Genomic DNA, 7,745 nt, shown 5'->3' with positions numbered 1-7,745 from the left:
GAAGTCTTAAATCCCTAAAGATTTTCTCCGCTTTAGGCGAGGAATCGGCCTTGTCCGATTTAGGCGTGTATAGCGCCCCAATTTGGTTTTCCGAATTCTAGGGGCTTCGCCGAAATTTAAAATTGTAGACTTATATGGCTAACTGAGAGTTATAAAGCCGCATAGTCCGATTGCCTTGTTCGTTGTGCCGAACACCTCCTTCAAGGACCAAAAATTTGGATAAAGAGTGTTTGGGTTTTGCACGAACACCCCAGTACTAGTTACGTGGGGGCAGAAGCCGACGACTGGCCTACTTTCAGAAATTTATAAACAGCCGCACAGAAGGTAATATTTTAAATCAACAAAGCGCCATATAGTGCAAACGAACTAGTTTTCATATTACAAAGATAAGATGAGTAAATTCACTCAAAGATCACGTCCTTGGTACATTCGTCGGCCACTAGGCGAGTGCCTTTCATAACGCCATCATAATATTTCTCGGGGTAGCGATGCGCCTTGCCCTCCGGCGGTCCATCCTTCACCAGCTTCTCTGCATCCAGCTTGGCCCAATGCATCTTCGCATGGGCAAAGGCCCGGCGGGCACCCTCAATACAAACAGATTGCTTGATAACTTCGATCCGCGGATAGGCATTTACCATCCGCTTTATAAGGCCAAAGTAGCTGCCGGGCAAAGGCTCACCAGGCCACATCCGGACTATGAAATCCTTCGTGGCCACTTCGGCCGCCCTGTGGAGCTCAACCAACTGCTTCAGTTGGTCACTCAAAGGCATTGGGTGTTCGGCTCCAGCATACTGGGACCAGAACAGCTTCTCCGTCGAGCTCCCCACTTCAGCACGGTAGAACTCCGTGGCATCCGATATGCTGCATGGTAGATCTGTGAATGCCCCTGGAGAGCTCCGAATTCGGGTAAGTAAAAGAAATGTCTCCTCCACACGCTTGCTTTGCATAATGAATGCCCTACCCACCGCTATATTCTTGACCGCCTGGATTTTCTGTTGGGCCTTTTGGGCTTCATCCCTGGCGTCTTTCGCGCTCTGAAGGGCCTTCGCAATCTCAGACTCTTTCGTCTTGAAGTCACGCTCCAAGGACTCGAACTTCTTGCCGAACTCCTGGAGCTCTTGCTGTACCTCGCCCACCCTAGCATCTTGCTTTTCACGCTCAATACGCTCTGTGGCCGCCTTGTCTTCGGCCTCGGATAGCGCTTTCTTCAGAGCCGCCACTTCGGTCGTGGCCCCTATTAAAAATCATGATGCTTTTTGTTAGCATCACCAATTTTTTCCTCTATATGACACATGAATGGGGTATCACTTACCTTTGTTCTCTTCAAGCTGCTCTTCGTGAGGCGAAGCTCCTCTTCGGCATGCTTCAGGTCCCGTTCGAGTCCGGCGACCTCTGTTGTACGGGCAGCAGCGACAAGCAGCACCGCCTGCTTATTCACATAGACACATACTGTTAGATTCCTACGGTTTAAAGTTGACCCTCCGTTTGGCTTTTCTTTCCGAACACCAAACAGAGTATCTGGGGATACTGTCTATTGGGTGATAATTTCTCACACTTTTGATTACTTACCTCAAAGCCTGTCAGGAGGCTGGTGCAGGCTTCGGTCAATCCGCTTTTGGCAGACCGAACCTTTTGAATCACCCTACTCATAAGAGTATGGTGCTCTTCACCCATGGAAGCGCCACGAAGCACTTCCAGCAAACTATCTGACGCCTCTAGCGAAACGGAGGTCATCGGCGCGGCCGGCTTGCCCTCCCTAGTGAGGGGCTGTGCACCCGAATATGGAACCTTTGGAGGTTCCTGTGCAGTGTCCGGCTGGGAGCCCAACTTGCTGCGGCTCTCGTCAGCATAATCCATGGGGATCTTACTCCCCATGTGCCCGGCATTTAGAATTTCGCCTTGGGGCGTCTCCAGAGCTGCCTCCCCCTGCTCTGGTACCATTTGGGACCGCACCTCTGTGTCATCCGCAGGCCGAGGGGAGGTGGCCGTCGGGAGCGAATTCATTGCTGAATCGCTAAGAGAGCCATCCGAAGAGGATACCTCGGGATGGGACCTGGCCGGACTGCATATGTGTGTTCGACGCTATAACGAACTATGAAGCTAAGTCGCACTAAAAGTATTAGAGAGTGCGGATACTTACGATCTCGCCGGGGGCTTGCCCTTGGGTAGCCACTCCTCCTCACTATAGGCGGCGGTTGTGGAGTGGTCCGGAGGAAGGGCCTGTCCCTTCTTGGACCCTTCGGCCTCCCCAGAAAGGGTGGCCTTCCTCTTCTTCCCCCCCTCGTTTTCGGGGAGAGGGTTTTCCTCCTCCTCCTCCTCGTTGTCGTTGGAGGAGTCCGCCTCAGTGTCTTCGGACAATGAGTCCGGCACCACGTTGCGCCGGGAACTTCTTATGGTCCCCGTGGCCTTTTTCTTGGCCTTCTTCTCCGGCACCTCATAGGGTGCCAGAGCCAGAATCTCCGTCAGGAGTTCATCTGCTGGTTCCTCAGGCAACGGAGCTGGGTAGTCGATCCGCTCCACCGTCGCCACATATTCATGTCAAAATCACAGTGGCCTAAGTTTCTCCCACAAATATACTAAGGAAAGGCACATCTTGCAAAATGTAGAATGCTTACCGCATTGGCCTGGTGCATGGCGCTGAGTCCGCGATCCTCGGAGGTGGGGGGAGGAACTTCGCTGGCCTTGAATAACACCTTCCAGGCATCTTTGTGCGTCGTGTCAAAGAGCTCTTGCGGTGTCTGGTGTTGCGCCGCGTCGAACTCCCATAGGTTGAATGCCCGTCTCTGGCACGGGAGAATCCAGCGAAATAGCATGACCTGGACCACATTGACCAGCTTGATATTCTTGGTTATCATGTTTTTGATGCAGTTCTGGAGTCCGGTCAGCTCCGCGGATGCGCCCCAAGCCAGGCCTTTCCTCTTCTAGGAATTGAGCTGCACAGGAATGCTAGATCGGAATTCGGGGGCCGCCACCCAGTTGGCATCACGCGGCTTGGTGATGTAGAACCACCCCGACTGCCACCCCTTCACGGTCTCCGCGAAGGAGCCTTCGAGCCAGGTAACGTTGGGCATCTTTCCCACCATGGCGCAACCACACTCTGCCAGCTGGCCGACCACTATCTTTGGCTTTATGTTGAAGATCTTTAGCCACAGGCCAAAGTGGGGCCTGATGCGGAGAAAGGCCTCGCACACGACGATGAACGCCGAGATGTTGAGGATGAAGTTAGGGGCCAGATCATGAAAATCCAGCCCGTACTAAAACATGAGCCCACAAACAAATGGGTGGAGAGGGAATCCCAGTCCACGGACGAAGTAGGCGTGGAACACGACCCTCTCGTGGGGTCCGGGAGTCGGAATAATCTGCCCTGCATCCGGGAGCCGGTGCGCAATATCTGCGGCCAAGTATCCGGCCGCCCGGAGCTTCGTGATGTGCTCCTCCTTGACGGTGGAGGCCACCCACTTGCCTCCCGCTCCGGACATGTTTGGCTGTGAGGAGAAGGCGAGAACTAGGACGCTGGAGCTCAAGGGTGCGAGAATGGTTGAGCAAAGGTAGAGGAAGGCATGGGTAAAAATGGGAGATCCTTATCTCTTTATAGAGGTGGCAAAAACGGCGCGACTCCCCGCTTGCCTGAGGAAATCGCTTATTTTCCAAGACACGGTTGGGTTACCCATACCCGTATTGATGAGGATCCTGTGATAAGGGGACATGATCTCTGCTTCAACAAGACGTGCCGAGGAAACTGCCTCGCAATATGTGCGGTGGCTGGTTGTGGGAAAACGGTTTGAATAATGACTTGACCATGGTGTGATGTCACGTTATGTAAAGTTGTCAGCAGATTATATTTGTGGAATATTGTTCTATCTACGGTGGAATGTGGAATCTATCTTACAGATCCGTACATGATCCTTAATCTACTTTGGAGTATTCGAAGATGGAACCCGCCTTGCAATGCCGAAGACAATCTGTGCACCAGACTCATCGTCATTGAAGCCTGGTTCAGGGGCTACAGAGGGAGTCCTGGATAAGGGGGTATCTGGACATTCGACTATATACTTTGGCCAGACTATTGGACCGTGAAGATACAAGACTCAAGACTTTGTCCCGTGTTCAGATAGGACTCTCCTTTGAGTGGAAGACAAGCTTGGTGATCCGGATGTCAGATCTTCTTATTTGTAACCGACTTTGTATAACCCTAGCCCCCTCCGGTGTCTATATAAACCAGAGGGTTTAGTCCGTAGGACAACAACAATCAGAATCATAGGCTAGCTTCTAGGGTTTAGCCTCTACGATCTCGTGGTAGATCTACTCTTGTAATACTCATATCATCAAGATCAATCAAGCAGGAAGTAGTGTATTACCTCCATCGAGAGGGCCCGAACCTGGGTAAAATATCGTGTCCCCTACCTCCTGTTACCATTAGCCTTAGACACACAGTTCGGGACCACCTACCCGAGATCCGCCAGTTTTGACACCGACAACGAGTGTAAGCCTTTATCTCGTATTCCCATCTATTCAGTACATGGTATGTTGTAATCATATCCACCATGCTACACGCTCGAAATGTGCTTGTGCCCCAATCACGAGTACATCACGTGATCGGGATAGAATCGTATCTTGGGCGCTACAGATATGAAGAAATTGTCAAAGGATATATTGAATGGATTCGTGTTTCCTTGTCTTCAACCTCCATATTGTAGAAACTTGGAGATGTAGTGATTCCTTAGAATGTGATTGAGTTGCAATCTCATAGAGTTGGGCTTATCCAAGTACCTACAAGGGTTAGATGACATGCAAGAGTACAAGAATATCAAAGACATATGATCATCATCATAAGAGAAATATCAAGGATTAGTCAAAGAAAGGCTCATGCCTTGCATGCATCCAAATGGAGTTTCTACTCCAAGTTTGAGGCATCAATAATGTTCAATTCACCTCTCAAATGGAAAAACACTTTCTCATCAAGCGGTTTGGTGAATATATCCGCTAATTTCTTATCGGTATGAACATGCTTAAGTTTGATATCTCCCTAGCAACATGTCTCGAATGAAATGATGACGACCTTCAATATGCTTAGTTCAAGAATGTTACACGAGATTATGAGAAATCTTGATAGCACTTTCATTGTCACAAAGCAATGGAACATCTTTCACATATATCCCATAATCTTTAAGAGTTTGGTCATCCAAATTAATTGAGCACACAAGAACCGACGGCAATGTATTCTGTTTCGGCGGTGGATAAGGATACCGAGTTTTGTTTCTTGGAGGACCAAGACACAAGAAATCTACCAAGAAATTGACAAGACCTCTCAGGATACCAAATGCCAAAGTTTGGTGTATGAATTATGTATCTCACTATCCTTTTCACAGCCTTAAGATGTCATTCTTTGGGCGCCGCTTGATATCGTGCACACATGCACACACTTAGCATAATATCGGGATTGGAGGCACATAGATATAACAATGAACCAATCATAGAGCGGTAAACCTTTTTGTCAACCGGTTCGCCATCCTTTGTCAAGTCAAGATGTCCACTAGTAGGCATGGGGGTACTCATACCTTTGCATTCTTGCATGTTGAACTTCTTGAATAAGTCCTTGGTGCACTTTGTTTGAGAGATAAAGGTTCCCTCCTTAGTTTGCTTGATTTGCAAACCAAGAAATAACTTGAGTTCACTCATCATCAACATCTCAAACTTCTATGACGTTAGCTTTCCAAACTTTAACTAAAATGAGGGTTAGTTGAACCAAATTTGATATCATTAACATAAATTTGGCACACAAATAATTCTCCATTGACCCTTTTAGTAAAGAGTGTAGAATCAAAATTTCCAATTTCAAAGCCTTTTTCAATAAGAAACTTAGTCAAGCATTTATACCACGCTCTAGGAGCTTGTTTAAGACCATAAAGAGCTTTGTGAAGTTTGTGAACATGGTCGGGTTTCTTAGGATTAACAAAGCCGGGAGGTTGTTTAACATAAACTTCCTCCTCAATTTCATGATGATTGGCATAAGCAAGTAAGATGCGGATGGACTCAAGTCTAGAAACGGGGGAATATGTCTCACCATAGTGCATACCTTCAACTTGAGTGTAGACTGGAGCAATGAGATGAGCCTTGTTGCGTACAACTTGTCCATCTTCATCTTGCTTGTTCCAAAACACCCATTTGGTTCGAATGACATTGTGCCTCTCGTCGGGCTTTTCAACCAACGCCCACACTTGGTTCCTCTCAAAGTGTGTAGATCTCCGTGCATGGCATTTATCCAATCCGGATCATGAAGAGCATCTTCAACCTTCATAGGTTCAATGCTAGAAATGAATGAGTAATGTTTACAAAAATTAGCCAAACGAGTTTTAGAGCAAGTAATTCTCCTGGTTTGAATATCATTAAAGATTTGTTCGACGGGATGATCTCTTGAGACTCTTGGTCAAACTCGTGAGAGTTTTTGTTTGGGTCGGGGTGGAACATTGTCGGTGGGGAACGACACCTATGGGATCAATGGAATCCCTTCTACGGTTGCGGGGTGCGGGCATCGTGAGAAGAGCAGGACTAGTAGACAACACAAGGGGGATTTACCCAGGTTCGGGCCGCAAAGATGCGTAAAATCCTACGATCCTTCGTTGGTGGATGTATTTGGTGTTCTTGAGCTCTTGAACTAGCTCTAGGTGCTGTGAGGTTCGAAAGAGCCGAATCCTTCTCTCGTGCGCCATGGGCCTCCTTTTATAGGCGAAAGGGGTTGCCACAGTGGCACACAGGAGGTGGAAAGTGCTAGAGAGTCGCGAGCTTATCGCTGGTATTACAGGACAAAGCGCATTTAATGCGAGGATTAGGTGTCCCTTCGCTTTATCGGGGACAGGGGCAAGGCCCGTCCCGTCCGTCACTGCTCCTCCTTGCTTCGACACGCGGCCTGGCCAATGATGCATGCGGTGCCATGTAGGCAGGCAGGCAGCTGAGGTGGCACGGTGGTGGAGCCTCCACGAAGGGCTGCATGTTGCCACACAGGTACCTGCCCAGCTGGTTGGGTCGGCAGCTGCATGCGAACGGCGGGGAAGACTTTGATGGCGCGGGCCTGGTAGTGGCCCCGCTGGCGCTCTTGGCGAGGGCCTTGCCGGGTGGCCCGACAAGGGTCTTGCCGTGGTGCGCAGGCGTCCCCAGCAAGGATCTTGCCGGGGGTCTTGTGGGTTTCTTCGGTGAGGATGATTGCCTTCCTATCCTCATTTGATCTTGACTATTCTTTGTCTTCACAAAGATTTGCATGCCACCACGGAGGTGCCTCTTGAGCCCTGTCCCAACGTGTTTGTTTAGCGTCGGTTGGCTCAAAGGTGGCTCGCTCAGCTGGTGGGGGCGAGCTGCCCCGGCAAGGGTCTCGCCGGGGCCGCTGGGGCTACCCTGGCAAGGGTCCTTGCCGGGGAAACCTGCTCCGTCCATCCGATCTTTGTGGCCTTGGACCTTGTCGTTGCTTTGTTTGTCTTGTGCCTTCGGTTTCTCTCCGGCTTCCCTTTCCTGCCTTGTTATGCGTGGCCGTGGCGGGAGGCTTTGACTGCCCGTGCACAAGTAAAGTGGTCAAAAGCAGAGCCCCTACTTTTGTACACCGACAAACATCCTATTCATTGTCTTGTTTTCCTCTTGTCTTTCTTCGTTGTTGTTGGCATTGTTGTTCTCCCGTGGAGGAGGAGAAGGAGGTCGTCGAGCTTCATCTTGTTGTACATCCTCGTTTTCATCATCTTGATGTGTTCCACTCGTGG

The sequence above is a fragment of the Triticum aestivum genome, chromosome 2B, assembly GCF_018294505.1.
Source record: "Triticum aestivum cultivar Chinese Spring chromosome 2B, IWGSC CS RefSeq v2.1, whole genome shotgun sequence".
Classification (NCBI taxonomy): domain Eukaryota; kingdom Viridiplantae; phylum Streptophyta; class Magnoliopsida; order Poales; family Poaceae; genus Triticum; species Triticum aestivum.
Note: the sequence above shows the minus strand (reverse complement) of the source record.